Source organism: Dasypus novemcinctus, chromosome 23, assembly GCF_030445035.2.
Source record: "Dasypus novemcinctus isolate mDasNov1 chromosome 23, mDasNov1.1.hap2, whole genome shotgun sequence".
Classification (NCBI taxonomy): domain Eukaryota; kingdom Metazoa; phylum Chordata; class Mammalia; order Cingulata; family Dasypodidae; genus Dasypus; species Dasypus novemcinctus.
This window is the reverse complement of record NC_080695.1, coordinates 4,924,145-4,944,864: the sequence shown is the minus strand read 5'-3', so window position 1 is coordinate 4,944,864 and position 20,720 is coordinate 4,924,145. Positions and strand designations below refer to the sequence as shown.

At 36.4% G+C, this 20,720-nt stretch overlaps 1 long non-coding RNA gene across 1 annotated transcript; it reads right to left on the bottom strand.

The window, feature by feature from the left end:
* Positions 1-14,925: 14,925 nt before the first annotated feature.
* LOC131275444 (uncharacterized) lies at positions 14,926-18,798 on the bottom strand. The gene is made up of 2 exons (XR_009182876.2): positions 15,812-18,798; positions 14,926-15,103 (listed from the first exon to the last, which is right to left on the bottom strand). It is a non-coding gene; the product is annotated as an uncharacterized lncRNA (long non-coding RNA).
* Positions 18,799-20,720: the final 1,922 nt, after the last annotated feature.

The following is a 20,720-nucleotide window of genomic DNA, read 5'->3' as shown; positions in this document are numbered from 1 at the left end:
GTAGACAACAAACAGATGACTCATATTTTTATCCATTCTGTCATTCTACATCTTTTGATTTGGGAGTTGTAATAGTGGGCCAGAGGAGTGCCAATTTCTGCTATCCTGTTAATTAGCTCTACAAAGAGATTGTAATAGATAAATTATTTGGTTTAAATTGTCAGTCCCTGTGTTCCATGGTGGTGGTTATGTTTGAGACAGTTAGGAGGGGAAAAGAAGAGAACTTTCCCCTTTAGTAATTGTATAGGGAGAAACTACAGGAAATGAAAACAAATAAAATTTCTTAAGGGGTGTCTGGCTTTCTTTCACCCTAGCAATAGGTGTTGGGGCTTGAGTTAGAGGAAACAGCTGGCTTTGATGCAGACTTTGACACAGTCTCTTGAAGATGTATTTCAGGCCATCCAGTGACTGACCCTCATATGTCCCATCAGGTTCCTCTGGTGAGTTGGCATCTCCCTGGCAAACTGGCTTCACTCAGGTTAAGTGCCTCCAGCTGGGCAATTCCTTTACCTTTAACAGCATTCTCTGGTGGGGGTCAGGGAGCACCATTCATTTATTTTCTCTAGGCAATGGTTAACAAAATAAAGATGGAGAATGTTGGATTCCTCTAGGTTCTTGGCTATTTTGCATAAATGAGTTTAGGAACACACCAGTTTAGTTAGGCCAGTAAAAAGAATTTATTGGGGAATGGGGAAAAGAACAAAGCTTGCTAATAAGTGGGAGAGAAAGATGGAAATATAAACCAATATTTGGTTCAGGCTTATCTAGGCAAAGATGCTTATGCTGTTTTAATTACAGTGAATTTCTAATAAGTTTTTTAAAGATTTATTTATTTATCCCCCTTTATGTCTGCTTTCTGTGTCCATTCACTCTGTGTTCTACTGTGCCTGCTTGTCTTCACTATAAGTAGTGCCAAGAACTGATCCTGGGACATTCTGGAGAAGGTCTTGTGTCAACTCAGCTTCCTGGTCTGCTGCATCTCTTATTGTGTCTCCTCTGTGTCTCTTTTTATTGCATCATCTTGCTTGCCAGCTCTCCACTCTGGCAACTTGTTGCATGGGCCAGCTCTCTGCATGGGCCAGCATTCCACATGGGTCAGCTCTCCATGTGAGCTAGCTTGCCTTCACCAGGAGCCACCAGGAATCAAACCCTGTACCTCCCATGTGTTAGACAGGAGCTGAATTTCTTGAGCCACATCCACTTCCCTCTAATAAGTTTTAAGATTGGGAAATGTGACTCCTCCAACTGCATTGATCTATTTCAAGATGGCCTTGCCTATTTGGAAACCCTTATCCTTCCATATAAATTTTTGATTGGCTCTTCCATTTTTTAAAAGAAGGTTGTTGGTGTTGATTGGGAATATGTTATTCTATAAATTGCTCTGGGCAGGATTAACAAAAATATTTTGTCTTCCAATGTATAAACACAGAAAGTCCTTCCATTTATTTAGGTCTTTGATTTCTTTTAGCAATGTTTAACATTTTTCTGTATACAAATCCTTTAATCTTTGGTTAGATTTATTCCTAGGTATTTCCTCAGTGAATAAAAGTCAGTCTGTTCATGATGAGAGGGATTTTTCATGTGTTTTCTGAGAAGATTTTTCTTAGACAGGGAGCACAAAACATTTCATTTTCTGGACTGTCCCTATGGGATTAATTCTTTACTTTCTCATTGAATACTTTAGCAAGACTTACACAAGTTTCCAATCAAAGCATTCTGCAGTATCTTTTACTGATTCAGGCTTGTTTTTATGTAAAATTCTTACTGATTCAAAGAGAGTTGGAAAGCGTATGCAATTGTGACTCAAATATACAAATCACTGGGATCTTTCAGTAAGGTATGTTGGGGACGTACTGATGCCAGGTGAGCCACATTGGAGCCCAAGGAGAAAGGGAACATGGGTGCCCCTGATTACATGTTTTTTTTTAAAAAGATAGGTTTTATTTATTTATTCCCCCCCTTGCTATTTTGCACTCATTCTCTGCTTGTGTTCATTTTTTAAAGGAGGCACCAGGAGCTGAACCAGGGACCTCTCAGGTGAGAATGAGGTGCTCAATTGCTTGAACCACTTCTGTTCCCTGCTTGTGTCTTTCATTGTGTTTCCTTGTTGCATTATCTTTTTGCAACATCATCTTGTTCTGTTGACATCTTGTTGATTGTCATCTTGTTGCATTGTCAGCTCACCATGCCAGCCCATCAGTTCAGTTTGCCGTCTTGCTTGCTTGTCTTCTTTAGGAAGCACTGGGAACCAAACCCAGGACCTCCCATGTGGTAGGTGGGCACCCAAGGGCTTGAGTCACATCTGGTTCCCTAGATGGCCTTATTAAGTTTTAATGTGCAAAAATTCCTGGAACATTAAAGTAGTGAAAACTATTTAAAATTGAGAAGTATATGGAATTTTAAGAAAACAATATTTTAAGTGTAAAATTTTATATAATATATTTTAATGTTTATTTCTTGAATTTAGTAAAAATGAATCTTTTAAAAATATTTTCATATTTACTATGAGGCTCATTTCATTTTCAAATGGCATGATTCCAATGTATAACAATTTCTTATGAACCAGTAATGGTGTTAAATAAATTTTTTTTTTTACTTCTAACACATATGTATTAATAAGTTTTTGTTAGTGTTACTTTCCTAAATTGTGTTTTCCTGCCTCCTCTTTAATGTATTTCATAAAGGGTTTGTAGTTTTCAAGTTATAAATCTTCCACCTCTTTAGTTGAATTTCTTCCTATTTTTTTTGATGCTGTTGTAAAATAAATAGCTTTTAAAATTTCCTTTTTATATTATTTGTTGCTATTGCACAGAAATATGATTTTTGTGCAACTTTACTGATAATGTTTATTAGCTCTGAAAGTATTTTTGTGAATGCTACAGGATTTTTAATATATAAATCATGTCATCTTCAAGTAGCAGTACTTTTATTTCTTCCTTCCTCATTTGGATGTCTATTCTATTTTCCTAGATTAATTCCTCTGTCTGGTTTATCCAGGACAATGATGAAAAGCAGTGATGAAATGTGTCATCTTTGGTTTGTTTCTAATCCTATTAGGAAAGCTTTCAGTCTTTCCCAACTAAAATGCTAAATATGTATTCCTACTTTGGTTTGCTTTTTATTTGTTTTTAATCATGAATGGTTATTTGATTTTGTCAAAAAGGTTTTATGTGGCAAGCAATGTGAGCCAATTTTTTTCTTTATTGAATTAATGGTATGTTATTTTGTATTTTTAATAAAACTTTAAAAATTATTTTATTAGAGAAGTTTTAATTTACAGACAAATCACACATAAGTTACAGAATTCCCATTAACAGATTTTCCTATTGACACTGCATTAATGTGGCAATTTCATTTAATTTGATGAAATCCTCTTATGAGAATTATATGGTTAACTGTAGTCTATAGTTTGTTAGGATTCACTGTTTCTGTTGTATAATTCTATGATTCTTCTAGTAGCATATATATAACCTAAAATGTTAATTTTAACCACTCCAATATAAATTCATTTTTGTTATTTACATTCACAATATTGTCACTAGCATCAACCACCCAAATTTTTCCAGCACCCCAAATAGAAACTGTATACCAATTTAAAATTAGCCCTATTCCCTATACTCACCCTGACCCAGGTATCCTAGATTCTCGTTTCTCACAATAAAATTTATTTTTCAGAGCCATTTTAGTTCTATGGAAAAAGCATTTAGAAAGTATAATTACTTCTGATATCCTCCCTCTAAACTCTCTGCCCACAGTTATCTTTTTATCAACATCTTGCATTAATGTGATAGACTTTTACCATTGATGAATCAATATTGATGCATTTTTATCAGTGAAAGCCCATAGGTTATACTAGCAATTACTCTTTGTGTTGTATTGTTCTATGGGTTTTGAAAAATTTGTAAGGTTTTGTGTCCATTACAGTAACTTACAGAATAGTTTCACTCACTTAAAAATGCCAGTGCTCCACCAATTCACCCTTTCTTCCCTCCCCGTGAAACCCTGGCAACCTTGAATTTTCTATTGATGCTGTAGTATTGTCTTTTCCAGAATATCATAGATGATATGTAGGCTTTTCTAACTTTTTTCACATATTCATATGAATTTAAGATTTCTCTATGCTTTTTCATGACTTGATAGCTAATATTTTTTGGTCAATGCAAAACACTCCATTCTATCGATGTATCACACACTGTTTATCCATGCATCTATTGAAGGGTGTATTGATTACTTCCAATTTTTGGCAATTTTGAATATGTTGTTATAAACAATTTGTGCAGGTTTTTGTGTGGATATACCTTTTCAACTAATTTGTGTAAATAAGCCATATTCATGCTGGATTTTGTGACAAGACTATATTTAGCTTTTTAAAAAACTAGCAATCTCTCTTTCAAAATTATTGTACTATTTAGCTTTCCCACAAGCAATGAATGATTTTGTCCTCAGCGACTTAACCAGCATTTGAAGTTGTCAGCTTTTAGGGTTCCAATCCTTCAAACAGCTGTGTAGTGGTATCTCAGTTTTAAAATTTTGTATTTCCCTAATGACATGGTGTTGCAAATCCTTTCATATGCTTCTATGTATTCTGTATATCTTGTTTTAATATTTATTTTATTTGTTTATTTATTTATTTATTTATTTCTCACTCCACCCTAGTTGTCTGTTCTCTGTGTCTATTTACTGCATGTTCTTCATCCACTGCTATTGTTGTCAGCGGCATGGGAATCTGTGTTCCTTTTTGTTGCGTCATCTTGTTCTGTGAGCTCTCCCTGTGTGCAGCACCATTCTTGGGCAGGCTGCACTTTCTTTCACACTGGGCAGCTCTCCTTACACAGTGCACTCCTTGCACATGTGGCTTCTCTATGCGGGGACACTCCTGTGTGTGGCAGGGCACTCCTTGCGTGTATCAGCACTGTGTGTGGGTCAGCTCCACACAGGTAAAAGAGGCCTGGGGTTTAAATGGCGGACCTCCCATGTGGTAGATGGACGTCCTAGCCACTGGGTGAAGTACGCTTCCCTGTATATCTTTTTTGCGAGGTGTCTGTGCAGACTTTTTCTCCATTTTTTATTGGATTGTTTGTTTTCTTATTGTTGACTTTTAAATATTCCTTGTATATATATTTTTTTTTAGCAAACTTTACCCTCATAGGTATTTTTTTTTATTGACTTTGTAATAATATTACATTAAAAATATATATGTGAGGTCCCATTCAACCCCACCCCCCCACCCCCCCTCTGCCCCCCAACAACACTCGTTCCCATCATCATGACACATCCATTGGATTTGGTAAGTACATCTTTGGGCACCTCTGTACCTCATAGACAATGGTCCTCCTTGTATATTTTGGATATTTTTTTTTATCAGATATGTGGTTTGCTTATATTTTCTCCCAGTCTTTAGTTTATCTTCTCATTTTCTTAATAGTGACTTTTGCAGAATACAGTTTTTAAAAATTTTAATGAAATCCAATATATCATATTTTCTTTCAATATATAATGCTTTTGATATTGTGCATAAAGTCATTGCTTAGCGCAATGCCACCTAGGTTTTCACCAATATTTAATATTATAAAATTGTATATTTAAAATTTTTATTTTAGATGTATGCTGCATTTTAAGTTTGTTTTAAAGAAATGTATATAGTGTTTGTCTATATTCTTTCTGCATTTGGTTTTCCAATTTTTCTAGCAAAATATGTGGCAAAGACTGTCCTCATATCTTGGTATTGCCTTTGCTCCTTTATCATAGATTAGTTGACTCTTAACTATATACATATGGACATACTTCTTTTCTTTTTATTTTTTCCAATTATCTTCTTCTCCATTTTTTCACCATTAGCACAGTTTTAATCACAATAGCTTTATAATAGGTTTTTTTTTTTTTTTTGGAAAGCCATGTATTTTTTTTAAGTCACTCATAACTTTATTTATTTATTTTTTTGTCTTTTTTAAATATTACATTAAAAAATATGAGGTCCCCATATACCCCCCCACCCCCCTACACACACTCCTCCTCCAATAACAACAATCTCCTCCATCATCAATAGACATTCATTGCATTTGGTGAATACATCACTGAACACCGCTGCACCTCATGGTCAATGGTCCACATCATAACCCACACTCTCCCACAATCCACCCAGTGGACCATGGGAGGACATTCAATGTCTGGTAACTGTCCCTGCGGCACCACCCAGGAAAACTCAAGTCCCAAGAACACTGCCACATCTCATCTCTTCCTCCCACTCCCTACACCCAGGAGCCACAGTGGCCACTTTCACCACACCAATGCCACATTATTTTTTGAATGTGAATCACAATAGTTCATGAATAGAATATCAGTAAGTCCATTCTAATCCATACTCTATTCCTCCATCCTGTGAACCTTGGGATGCTTGTGTCCACTCCACATCCATATCAAGAGGGGGCTTAGATTCCACATGCTGGATGCAATTCTCCTTTCAGTTGTAGGCACTCTTGGCTCCCTGGTGTGGTGGTTGACATTCTTCACCTCCATGTTAGCTGAGTGGGTAAGTCCAATAAACCAGAGTGTAGTAGCTGAAGTCTGTTAAAGGTCAGGGCCAGAGATTCACATGGTCAGTCCAGAGATTCAGGTCCCCTAGGTATACATTAAACCACAGCACCAACTACAGTTCTGGTAAAAGTAACAGGAGAGACTTGTGAACAAAGATCACATCTGAGTCCAGCTCCATCACACAGAAACATAAACTCCAAAGTAGGGCTTACTGACATGGCACTGAACTCCATCTGCCATAACCATAGAACCTGTGGGTCTCTGTAGCCCTCAGAAAACCAATACCTGTGGTTGTATCTACTTTATCTGTCTCTGGGACTCTGCTCAGTTGTGCAAAAGGGCAACCCCTCTGATAACCTCCTGGCTCTTCTTGGAGACTCATAGCCATATAAACTCATTTGTCCTTTCCATTTCCCCCTTTTCTTCAGGTCAAAAAGCATTTTTATCTCCTGGTATTATATGTAGATTGAGATATTTTGCTGGTCCGAGTTGACCTTTAATTCAAGGTCATTTTCTAGTTTCATCATCAGCTGGTACTTGGTAGTAATCCCTTGGTGCCAGGGAGGCTCATACCCAGGAGTCATGTCCCATGCTGGGGGGAAGGCAACACACTTACATGCTGAGTTTGGTTTCAAGTCTGGCCACATATAAGCAACACAGAAGCTCTCAGGAGGTAAAGCTTAGGCAACTTGCAGCTCTAGGCCTTGTTCTTATTTCAGGTGCATAGGCTCACAAGCATAGTCATTAGTATCAAGGGCTCATGGTTGGACCTTCCTTCTTCTTTGGTCTTTGTCATTGCACTTGGGGGATTGTTGCTGTTCCTTTAGGGACTGTGATAGAGCTCCCCTTGCTAGGAACTCAGCACTCCCTCAGTAGTTGTTTTTAATTGTAGCCATTATGAAAATATCCAACCATTTTTATGTACCCTGGATATATGTCCTGTAGAATTCTATGCCAACCATGTGTCCCCTGTCAATAATATCCCACACCAGTATCCCTACACTGCCATTTTTGAACCTCTCTGATCCAAAACTTCTTCAAAAATGAAGCCCAATATATTGCCAGGTTCCATTAATAGTAAAATGGAATATAGTGACGAGTTTAAAGGTTAGATAGAGAATACATATTAATTTAGAAAAATTAAGGTAAAGATAAATTGGGGTATCAAATAATTAAAAAATACAAAAGCTTTGTTTTTGATATTTTGCCTTCCATCACTGGAAAAAGTGTTGCCCTGTATGCAAATTGGCAAGGCACCTACTTCCATATTTTCCTCAGTGTCTACGTCCTTTTTTTTTTTTCTAATTATTAAGCTTATCTACACAAAAGTTTTAGATCACAGTAATTCATATATACAATATACAGTACTCTCACATATCCAATATAAAACCCTTTTCCCTTCCATAGCAATAATCTTTTTACATATTCATACTGTATTTACTGAAACTGATGTACAGATATTGAAACAATAGCTTTCAAACAAGGTAACATTTGTGTTTACATTGTTTTATGTTTTAGACTATACAGTTTTCTAAATTTTTAGTTATCTTATGTTTTACATTATAATTTACATTTTAGCCTATCAGCCCCTGTAAATTTTTGGTGTAATTTTACATGTCTTATATCCATCCTTGCATACTCTTGTGGAACACTTCTATTGCCCACACAGTTACATTGGTTCCATCTACTCAATACCTCTTTCCCCCTCCCCTTAGAGCCCACAGTGACAGTCAATCTTCATTGCTTGAAGGGCCATGTTCAGAGATACTTGCAACGGTGTTGAGGGCTTGACATGCTCAACTGCCCTAATGTCCTGGGAGTCACCATTTCTCTTGAGAGATACAATTCACTCTATTTGAAAACAGCAGTCCTCCCCAGATGTGGGTATACCTTCACTCTCATTATATGGGTCTCTATCCAATGTTATAACCCACTATGGCAAAATGAGCACTCACACATTCCCTAGGAGCCTGTTCTGCATTGAATTATCCCTTTAAGCATCTTAAATAGATATCCTTCCTTATTATATTTTTGAAAAGGAGTTCTCAGCATTATACTCTCAACCAAATACCTGACAATCTCCTATGTTCATATGTTGCCCCACCCTCCCCAAATTTCTTGGGCAATATTACCCATCCTCCCATCCCTAGCCCCCCTCAAACCCACAAAGCCCCACACAAAGGTAACCCTATGCCCCCATGTTATCACTTCCTTGTACAAATACTTACCTCCTGCTTATCATAGATTTCACTCATGTAGGTGTCAGCTTACATCCTACCTCTAACCCCCAATTTCCTTTAAGCCTATCATCCAGTCTCTACCTCTCTGAGGCAGCCTGGGTTACTTATTTCATATCATCATGGTCATGCAGTATTTGTCCTTCAATGCCTGGGTTGCTTCACTCAACATAAGGTTCTCAAGATTAATCCATGTTATCATGTGTTTTGGTAATGTGCTCATTCTTAAAGCTGAGCAGTATTCCATTGTATGTATATACCACATTTTATTTATCCACTCATCTGTTGATGGGCATTTGGGTTGATTCCAACTTTTGGCAATAGTGAACAATGCTGCTATGAACATTGTTCATATCGGTTTGTTCCTTGTTTTCAGTTCTACTGGGTACATAACAGCAGTGGAATTGCTAGGGAATATGGCAAATCTATGGCTAGTTTTTTGAGAAACCACCAAACTGTTCTCCAGAATGGCTAGATCCTTCTGCATTCCCACCAGCAGTGGATGAGTGTTCCCATTCCTCCACATTCTCTACAGCATTGTAGTCTTCTGTTTTTTTCATAGGTGCCAATTTCATGGAAGTAAGATGGTATCTGATTGTAGTTTTGATTTGCATTTCCTTGATAGCTAGAAATTTCAAGCATTTTTTCATGTGCTTTTTAGGCATTTGTATTTCTTCTTTGGAGAAGTGTCTGTTTAAATCTTTTCCCCATTTTTTAAAAGGATTGTTTGTCTTTTTATTTTCAAGATATAGGAGTTCTTTATATATGCAGGTTATAAGTCTCCTATCAGATATATGGTTACCAAATATTTTCTCCCATTGTGTAGGCTCTCTTTTCACTTTCTTGACAAATTCCTTTGAGGTGCAGAAGCCTTTATCTATATGTTCTTTTGCTTCTAGTGCTTTTGGTGTGAAGTTCATAAAGACATTTCCTATTACAAGGTCCTGTAGATGCTTCCCTACACTGCTTTCCAAAATCTTTATGGTCTTCCCTCTTATATTTAGGTCTTTCATCCATCTTGAGTTGATTTTTGTATAAGGTGTGAGATAGTAATCCTCTTTCATTCTTTTACGTATGGATATCCAGTTCTCCAGGTATGATTTTTTGAATAGGCCATTCTCTCCCACTTGAGAGGGTTTCGTGAATTTATCAAATATTATATGACTATATATATGAGGATCTATATCAGAACTCTCAATTTGGTTCCATTGGTCTGTGTGTCACTCCTTGTGCCAACACCATGCTGTTTTCACTACCATAACTTTGTAGTATGTATTGAAGTCAGGTAGTGTGATTCCTTCAATTTCGTTTTTCTTTTTCAATATGTCTTTGGGTATTCGAGGCCTCTTTCCTTTCCAAATAAATTTCATAGCTAGTTTTTTTAGTTCCTTAAAGAATGCTGTATTGATTTTTATTGGTATTGCAATGAATGTGTAGATCAGTTTTGGTAGGATAGACATCTTAATAAAATTTAGTCTTCCTAGCCATGAACAGGGAATATACTTCCATTTATTTAGGTCTTCTTTGATTTCCTTGAACAGTCTTGTATTGTTCTCGGTGTATAAGTTTTTGACATCTTTAAATTTATTCCTATGTATTTGGTTGTTTTTTTTTTTTTTTACTATTATAAATGGTATTTGTTTCTTGATTTCCTCCTGAGCTTGCTCATTGTTGGTGTACAGAAATGTTACCGATTTTTCGCATTGATCTTATAACCTGCAACTTTACTAAACTTATTTGAGTTTTGGAAGCTTTGTTGTAGACCTCTCAGTGTTTTCTATGTATTGGATCATGTATTAGCAAATAATGAAATTTTGACCAATTCCTTTTCAATTTGAATGCCTTTTATATCTAATTCTTGCCTCAGTGCTCGAGCATGTACTTCTAAGACAATGTTAAATAGAAGAGGTGATAGTGGGCAACCTTGTCTTGTTCCTGATCTGAGAGGGAAGGATTTTAAGATTTCACCATTGTAAACAATGTTGGCTGTGGGTTTTTCATATATACTCTTTATTATGTTCAGAAAATTTCCTTGTATTCAGATCTTTTGCAGTGTTTTGATGAAGAAAATGTGTTGTATTTTGTCAAATGCTTTTTCTGTGTCTATAGATAGAATCATGTGATTTTTTTTCTTCAATCTGTTTATATGGTGTATTACATTGATTGATTTTTCTTATGTTGAACCATCCTTGCATACCCGGAATAAATCCCACTTACTCATGGTGTAAAATTCATTTAATGTGTTGTTGAATATGGTTAGGAAGTATTTTGTTGAGGATTTTTGCATCTAGGTTCATTAGAGAAATTGGTCTGTTATTTTCCTTTCTTGTCATGTCTTTGTTTGGCTTTGGTACTAGGGTAATGTTGGCATGATGGAATGAGTTAGGTAATGTTTCTTCTGTTTCGATTTTTTGGAAGAGTTTCAGCAGGATTGGTGTTAGTTCTTTCTGGAATGTTTTGTGTAATTCACCTGTGAAGCCATCTGGCCCTGGGCGCTTTTTGTTGGGAGGTTTTTAATGACTGATTCTATCCCTTTACTTGTGATTGGTTTGTTGAGATCATCAATTTCTTCTTTTGTCAATATAGCCTGCTTATGTGTTTGTAGGAATTTTTCAATTTCCTCTGAATTGTCATTTTTGTTGGAATATAGTTTTTCAAGGTATTCTTTTATGATAGACTTTATTCTGTGGGATCAGTGGTGATATCTCCTTTCTCATTTCTTATTTTATGTATTTGCATCTTCTCTGTTTTTTTCGTTAGTCTAGTTAAGGGTTTGTCAATTTTATTGATCTTCTCAAAGAATCAGCTCTTGGTTTTGTTTATCTTTTCAAGTGATTTCTTATTTTCTATTTCATTTAGTTCTGCTCTTATCTTTATATTCCTTTCTTTCTTCTTCCTGTGGTGTTACTTTCTTGTTTTTTTTTTTTTTTTGCTAATTCCTCCAATGTGCAGTTAGTTTTTCATTTTTTGCTCTTTCTTCTTTTTTGATGTATGAATTTATGGCTATACATTTCCCTCTCAGTACTGCTTTTGCTGCATCCCATAAGTTTTGGTATGTTGTGTTATCATTTTCATTCGTTTCAAGGTAGTTATTAATTTCTTTTGAGATTTCCTCTTTGACCCACTGGTTTTCTAAGAGTGTGCTGTTTAATTTGCATATCTTGGTGTGAAATCTGGCCCTCTGACCCTTGCAGATTTCCAGTTTCACTCCACTGTGATCAGACATATTATTTTGTATGATTTCAATCTTTCTGAATTCATTGAGCCTTTCTTTGTGGCCTAGAATATGGTCTATCGGGAGAATGATCCATGTGCACTTGAGAAAAATGTATATCCTGCTGTATTCATGTGTGATGATCTGTATATGTCTATTAGATCCAACTCCTCTAATATACTGTTCAAACTTTTTCTTTATTGATTCTCTTTTGAGATGGTCTGTCCAAAAGTGATAGTGGTATATTAAAGTCTCCCACAATAATTGTAGAGGAATCTATTCTTTCACTTAGTTTTTCCAGTGTTTGCCTCACGTATTTGGAGGCACCCTTGTTAGGAACATAAATATTTATGATTGTTGGTTCTTCTTGAAAGATTACCCCTTTCACTACTGTGTAATATCCTGCTTTGTCTCTCACAATTGTTTTGCATTTTACGTCTACTTTGTCTGATATTAACACAGCTACTGCTGCCTTTTTTTGGTTATGGTTTGCTTGTAAGATTGTTTTCCAGCCATTCCCATTCAACCTCTATGAATCCCTGGGTCTAAGATGTGTTTCTTGTAGACAGCCTATAGATTGGTCATATTACCTTATCCAATCTTCCACTCTGAATCTTTTGACAGATGAGTTTAATCCATTGACATTCAGTGTTATTACTTTCCAGGAATTATTTATGTTAGCCATATTTTGTTTGGACTTTTGTTTGTCATATTTTGCTTGTTTCTTTCCTTCTCTTTTTGTCTTTTTTGTTGCTCTCTCCTCCATCTCTGCCTCTCCTGTTTATTTCTTTCTTCGTGCAGAACTCCCTTTATTGTTTCTTGGAGGGAAGGGTTCTTGTTGGCATACTCCTTAATTTCTGTTTATCTGTGAATATTTTGAAATCTCCGTCATTTCTGAATGCTAGCTTAGCTGGATAGAGTATTCTTGGCTGGCAATTTTTTCTTTTAGTACCTTCACTATATCATACCACTGCCTTCTGGCCTCCATGGTTTCAGATAAGAAATCAGCACTTAATCTTATGGAGCCTCCCTTGTATGTGATGGTTCTCATTTCTCTTGCTGCTTTTAGAATTTTCCCTTTGTCTTGAGCATTGGATAATTTGACAAGAATATTTCTTGGGGTGGACCTATTGGGATTGATGGTGTTAGTGGTGTGCTGTGCTTCCTGGACATGTACATCCATCTCTCTCAGTAGATTTGGGAAGTTTTCAGCCATTATTTCCTTCTGTCCCCTTTCCCTTCTCTTCTCCTTCTGGGATGCCTAAATATGTATGTTTGTGCATTTTGCATTGTCATTGAGGTCCTTAAGTCCCAGCTGCATTTTTTCTATCTTTTTATTGATCAGTTCTACTATCTGTTTGATTTCAGATGTACTGCCTTCCACGTCACTAATTTTCTCCTCTGCCGCTTCTAATTTGCTTCTATTTCCTGAGAGTGTAGTTTTGATTTCTTGAACTGTGTTGTTCATCACCATCATATCTGTTACCTTTTTGCATTTGTCTGCAATTTCCTCTCAAGTGTTTTCTTCATATAGTTAATCTATTCCTTTACTTTATTAAGTTGGTCTCTAATATATGTTTTGAGATCTTTAATTACTTGTCCAATGTTCTGCTCCTCTTTCTGGTTTTTACTTTGTTCACTGGATTCAGCCATGTTTTCCTGATTATTGGTTTGGTTTATAGTTTTTTCTTGCTGTCTGGTCATCATTTTATCTTGATGGGTTTAATCAGTTCCTTAGCTTCTTTGCCTAGTCTTGGGGATTAATTAGCTGTTGTTCATTTGTAAGTGTTATGTCTTCTTTTTGTCACTTTGTTCTTACTCTATTTTCTTTTTGCTCACTAAGTTCACTTTCACAGAAAATATTAGGGCCAGGGAAAGCAAAATAAGAAGGAAAAGAAATTGTATAAAGTAGTATTGGTAATAAATGTTAACAGAACACCAATGTGAGGTCTAGAAAAATGGATATTTGACTCATGTAAGTTGTTTAGAGTTATTGCAGTAAGTAGAGTACTGATAATGAGATAGTCAACTGAATATGGGGAGGAATACAGTATGAATTAAAAGGCCATTGTTTTCATGAGAGAGGGAAAGAGAAAAGAAAGACAATAATATCAAGAGTGAATAAGAGACAGAAAACAGAACAAAGGTATTAGAAATAAAAAGACAGGGGCCAAAGAAAGGGAGGTAGAATGTAAGAGAAACAGCAGATGATGGAGGATAGAAAGATGTAGGGGAAAGGGGTAGAGTAGGTGGCCAAAATCAATACACACAGAAAAGAGGAAATGGAGGATGAGAAAACACAGCAAGTGTGAAGTGGTCCCTGCAAGACCTATTATACAAAGAACATAAAATTAATAAAAGAAAGAGAGAAAAGAAAAAATAGAGAAGAGAAAAGGGGGGCAAAGAAAAAGGAGGGGAAAAAAGCAAGAAAAAGAAGAAGAGAAAAAAACTAAGTAAATGATAAAGGACTTTGGGGGATACAATGGGAGACAACACCAGGAGACAATGCAATATTAGCAACCATGCCAAAAAAAAAACCAAACAAACAAAAAACCAACGTTTCAAGCTAGGAATCCTCTTTGCACTTAAATAATATACTTAGGGATATGACCTTCCCCCTTTCACCTTTCCTCACTTCTCTCTCTCCCAGGGCAGCAGGAAATCTGACTGACAGGTCCTGTAGGAGATTCAAGTAGGTCCTTGTTGATCTAACTCAACATAGAAAACTATGACTCTTTATTTCCAGCGTGAGAGCACCTACACCTCACCAGAAACCCCAAATTTGTTACTGGAAGCTTGGATAGCACCTCCTATAGTCCCTCCCCCTTAGGTGTGCTAGGAGAGGTCTGATTTGCCTGAGCCAGCAGGGGTGAGTCCAGGGACCTGTGGGAAGAAGTGGGGTGGGGCAGGAGTAGAGAGAAGAATGGAGGCAAGACAAGGTTCTGATCAAGCCTCATTTATTGGGGGTAAAACGCGGGGATATATAGAGGGAAGGGAACGTGTACATAGGTGATAGGCTGGTCTTGTGGATGGCAGATGTCCAAGGAGGGGATTGGCCGACAGTTCACACCGGGTCTGTGGAGTTTCATGCCTTGCACATATGTATTGCTGTGGTCATCTGAGTAGTGGCGGGAGGGGGAGAACAAAGAAGCAGGGAGGAGAAGAATAAGGAAATGACAGGGCAGATTTGTGAACTCTGCCATGTAGTTGGAGGCTGTAAACGGACCTCACAGTGCGTGGCTCCCCAAAGGTCCCCCTTCTCTGTTTAATATGTTATGAACTGAAGAAAAGAACAGCTGGCAATGGCTCATGTTAGGGCAGGGCTTATGCCCAATGGTGACGTGTGGCTGCAAGGTGCTCCTGTACTGAGGGGCCTGTCTTAGGTCGGGGCTGCACCCGTTAAGTGACCTAGTCTTACCCGTCATTGGGAAGCATGGCAGCGAAAGGCCACATCCCTGTCTTAGGTTGACTGCTGGGTCAGCCCAGTTGCCTGTCATTGGCTAACCAGTCCAGCGCCTTAGCAACAGATGGCTTGCAATTACAGCAAGCTATAATGGGGAGCCCTCATAGACCGTGTATGACAAGCATGATGAACTGAGATTAGTGGGTGAGGTCACACCCGCCCTGGTCTTGTTTGGCCAGGGCACCCGCTGCTCGTATGAGCCACTAAACTCCTCACAGAAGCTGTATTCCTTGCTGAAGCTGTTCAGCGATATTAAACAGAGAAGGGTTAGCTGTGATGTTGTGACTGTGGACAGAGAGGACAGGCAAGAAATCGCCGTTAGGGTACAGGTTGGCTATGAGGCAACAAAAGAGATTTGCATACTTAAAGGTTGGTTGTTTGTTCTTCAGTCGGGACAGGCTGGTATTGATGAATAGCAGCAAGATACATCACGTGGGCCAAGATTTGCTTCATCCTTTCTTGGAGAAATTTAAGGAGGCAAGGTGCAAATGCACAGATTAATAGGAGAGCAATTAGGGGGCTGAGGAGGGGACCTAGCCAGGTCACGAGAGGGGAAGTGAGCCAGGTAGATAAGGAGGAGGTAGATTGGGAGGGCAGTATCCCTTCCCGCAATTCTCGTAGAATCTTACCCATTTTGCTCAACAATACCAGATTCATTTATATAGTAGCAGCATTCCTCTTTCAGGCAGGTTCCCCCTTTTTAGTTCTAAGTTTAAGGGCCTACGGTTTTGTAAGGCTACTTGAGTGAGGGATGTTAGTTGCTGCTGCAGAGTCAAGAGACTGCGCACTGGATTCTAGGCTAATTTGTCATTGTTTAAAGTATTGCAAGTGATGAGGCCATGACCAAGAGCACCACGTGCTGTGGCAGCTGCAGCGACTGAACCTGGCTAATTTTTTACCAATATAGGGAGGAAGGCGCCTCTTTTTGACACAGATGGGGATAGTAAAATTTTTAGTTTGCCTTCTCCATAGTATGTTAGTTGCAGGGTAATGGCTACTAGGATGCAAGGCCTCATTTTTATAGAATAGAGCATTTTTGGGTTATAGTTAATTTTCCAACCACAAACATATAAGGATCTCTTACACATGCCTGAAGATGATGAATTTGATTTAAATGCAGATATTGACCATTCTTACTATTATTCCCAATCCATTCTATAGTAGGAGCTATTCCTAGAAAAACTTTTTGCAAATTCTTATGTTTATGTATAGATGTAATATTACACCATGGAGAAGGGATCCATTTCCCTTTCTGTTTCCAAACATAATTTTTAGTAAAAATTATTTCTTGTTGCTCTTTACTATTTAGACTATGCCAAATAAATCTGTCATTATATTCAATGGGACTCCCCATAGGGGCACTTTCCCACACTATTCCATAGGAATCATTAAAAAATGACAGATCCTCTTCCTATATGGCACTCTTGCCATCCTTCTTTATCCCTACTGTCTTTTTGCGGACAATCATAAGTAGGATTTTTGGTCATGAATAAATTGGAAGAGGGAAATAAAGTCACAATAAACATTATTACTATTTTTGAAGATAATTATGGCCCAATTTTAAACCTACATACAGGAAGGATGGTTACTAATGCATAAGGGTTGATAATCAAATGGTAATATGAGATTATCGATTCTTTGTCTTTCTTCATAGAGTTTAACTGGCAATCAATCATCAATTGGTCCAGGGAATATATGGGTTTTATTCAGATATATATGAAAGAATGAATCTTTCCAGGTTAACACTCTAAGTAATGGGGGATTAGGTATATAGGCCTAATAAGTGTAATTACTGGCAGCTTCCTTATTACTTATGATCACCATCATCAGAAGTTGTAGAAGACTCCATCTCTTCATTCTGGAGTTTAATCTTTTTCGCAGATAACTAAATTTGTTCTCCATTTTCTGAAATGATAAGAGCATAGCCTCACCCTCTTACTTTAATCTTGCCTTTTTCCATTCATTGCTTAAAATATCTTTCTAGAATATTGGTTGATTTTCATTCTTTGCATCCACTGTAGATGTTTGACATTTTTCAAAGTGACATTCCACAGGTGTTAATAAATTATAAACATTAAGAAAATGTAAAGTAAATAAAGCTTTTGCTAATTAATCTTTTGGTGTTATAATACCATCATCTCCCCCTTTTTGTTTTAAAAGCATAGTTTTTAGGGTATGATGGCTGCATTCAACTATGGCTTGACCTGTAGGATTATAAGGAATGCTGGTAACATGTTCAATACCATATTTTAAACAGAAAGATTCAAAGGATTTACTAATGTAAGAAGGTCCATTATCAGTTTTAATTTTCAGAGGGCATCTCCTTACAGCAAAAGCAGACCAGAGGTGTGAGTGAACATGATGAAACCATTCCCCACCTTGAGCAGTAGCCCACAAAAAATGAGAATAAGTGTCAATACAAACATGAACATATTGTAATTTATCAAAGGATGGTATGTGAGTAACGTCCATCTGTCATAACTGATTAGGAGCCAGGCCTCTGGGATTAGTCCTAGCCTGAAAAGGCACTGTAGTTAAGGGTCCACTGGTGGGACAGGTACAAATAATTTCTTGAGCTTGATGTTTTGTTAATTGAGAAAATTTATGTCTAAGTCCCTTAGTATTAATATGAGTTAATGTATGATATTTAATGGCATCCTGCAAACATCCTACTAATAAATCAGCCCTTGCATTATTTGCTGTCATAGGACCAGGCAAAGAGGTATGAGAGCGTATATGAGTAATGTAAATAGGATGCTGTTTTAACCTAATAAGATGTTGCAAGTCAGCGAAAAGTTGAGATAACTCATCAGTAGCAAAGATATGAGCTGTTTCAATATTCTTGACAGTAAGACATACATATTCAGAGTCAGAGACAATGTTCAAGGGCTCTCAAAACATTTGTAAAATCTTAATGATGGCTGAAATCTCTGTGCATTGAGCAGATGAATAAGGAGTTGGCTAAACCTGTTCTTTTTGAGAAGTAATGTATGCTGCTTTTTTATCACTATTACTATCAGTAAATACTGTACAAGATGATTGGGCTATGCACATAGCCTTGAAAAGCACTGCAAAAGTTTATTGTTGGGTTTTTTACAGATAGAGGAATACAGCTGGCTTGATTTGTCTAAGAAGACACTAAAGAAAGTCTTAGCAAGCTTTAAAACAAAGTGATAGCAATACAGCTGGACTTTAACTTTTTGCAACAAACTAGCAGTGTTTGGGATTGCTGCATACTAGTGTTGTTACCTTAATCTATGATAAGAGGTTGTTTCTGTGACACATACTCTTCTATAATAATTAAAATAATAAATAACCACATTGTACTTCTCTTTAATATTATGCTGAAATATTGATAACTTTATACACTTTTAAGCATTTAGAGAAACCTTTTACTCATAAGACTTTAATTAATAGAGGGCTTAAGGGAAAAAAACTTGTTAATTTTATAACACTGTAAAACACCTTTATTTAACTTATATTAAATGAACTCAATTATTTTATTTAATTTTCCCTTTAAGGTAAAAGAAAAAATCTCTTATAATTAGTTTGGAATAAAAAGCCACTGTTCAGGATTAGGTTTTGAGAAAGCAGTTTTGAACATTATGTTCCTTTAAAAGAGATAAAAGTTTCCTTCTTGGAACACCAAGGAAACAATAAGCACAAGAAGCACAAGAAGCTATTTTGATAAGACAGACTTTCTTTGTATACTGATTATTGAGGATAAGAACTTTTACCAAAACAAATTAATGATGAGAGGCCTTGAGAAAGAATAAAAATTTTTAACTTTGCATCAGCATACTACTTAATACTAAGGCCTTTAAAATTTTATAGACAGACCCATTAAATTTTATTTAACTTTAACTGTAAAATTCCTTTTCCACCAACCTTCTGCACCCTCAGTACTCACCCAGGCCTTGTCCCACATTCTACTGTTTCCAACAATCAATCATTTTATCTCAGGACAAAATCATCCTCTGTTTCCGTAACAATAAAAACACATTCCATATAGTCCACATACAAAGTTATCAAGCAAAACTTTTATAACATAATACCGTGAACACTAAACAAGCTTGTTAAAATAATGAACTTTTCTTTAAATACTTAGTAGCATGCAATATCAGAAACAGTTTTCTAGAAGCAAGTTGTGAAGGGAGGCTGGCTGCTGTCAATCTTTCCTGTTATAAAATTACCTTTTATTATTGTTATTATTATTAATTCAGGTTTGTTTAACAATGACCTTTTGGAATTAGCCACTTAAACACTTTAATGTAAACAATGCTTCATAAGACGTTTTATAATTATTTATAACCATATAGACTATAATTATATCATTTTAAGACAAATTTTATCTTTACAGAACACATTCCCTTACTTAAAGTTATCACAATACCTCTACAACTTGCCACATGCAAATTGAGTTTCAAGAGTTTATGAAAAATTAGCCATCCTACTTTAGGACAAAATATGCCTTTTTGCAAAACTTATTAAATATCAGTTAGCATTGTCACAAACTTTTAACCAAATATTCATTTAAGTTTTACATTCTTCATATTATCCTGTGAAGAAAAATAAGTTATTCATTTTAATCTAGGCAAGAACAACCTTTTATAAAAAGACTTATAGTAATTTTGTTAATCAAGAGTTATGATTTTTATCATTGTAGAGATTTTATTAACATTTAAACTTAAGTATTAATATAAGCGCTTATTTAATTTTTGGCCATTTGAATAGAGCTCTTTTATAAATTTATATGAATTTATATTACTATCCGGACGTATCAAAGTATACACTGACATTGAACGAGCAGACAAACACAGAACAAATCACAACACAGTAACAGAAACATACAGTTTACAATTAACTCATAATTCTTACTTTCTTGGAATAGCTGCTTTTAAGTTCTCCATTATATGACATTTTAAATATTTACAATTAACTCATAATTCTTACTTTCTTGGTATAGCTGCTTTTAAGTTCTCCATTATATGACATTTTAAATATAACTTCTTAAGATTTCTTCCGGAATTCATGTTGCCTGTAATGTGCAAGCTTGTGCTTGGAAACATTGTTATTAGTGTAGTTATGGTTAAACATTGTTCAAAGTGGGGGGGGGGGGGCAGCTAGCCTGAACTTTTGGAAGGGTTTATTGCTCCTCACCTTTTAAAGCACTTGGAGGAATGACTGTTATTCCGTTAGTAATGTTGTGGGTACCTACACTTTTGGCTTTATTATAATAGAGAGCTTTCTAGGTATAAAATGTTCAGGGGTT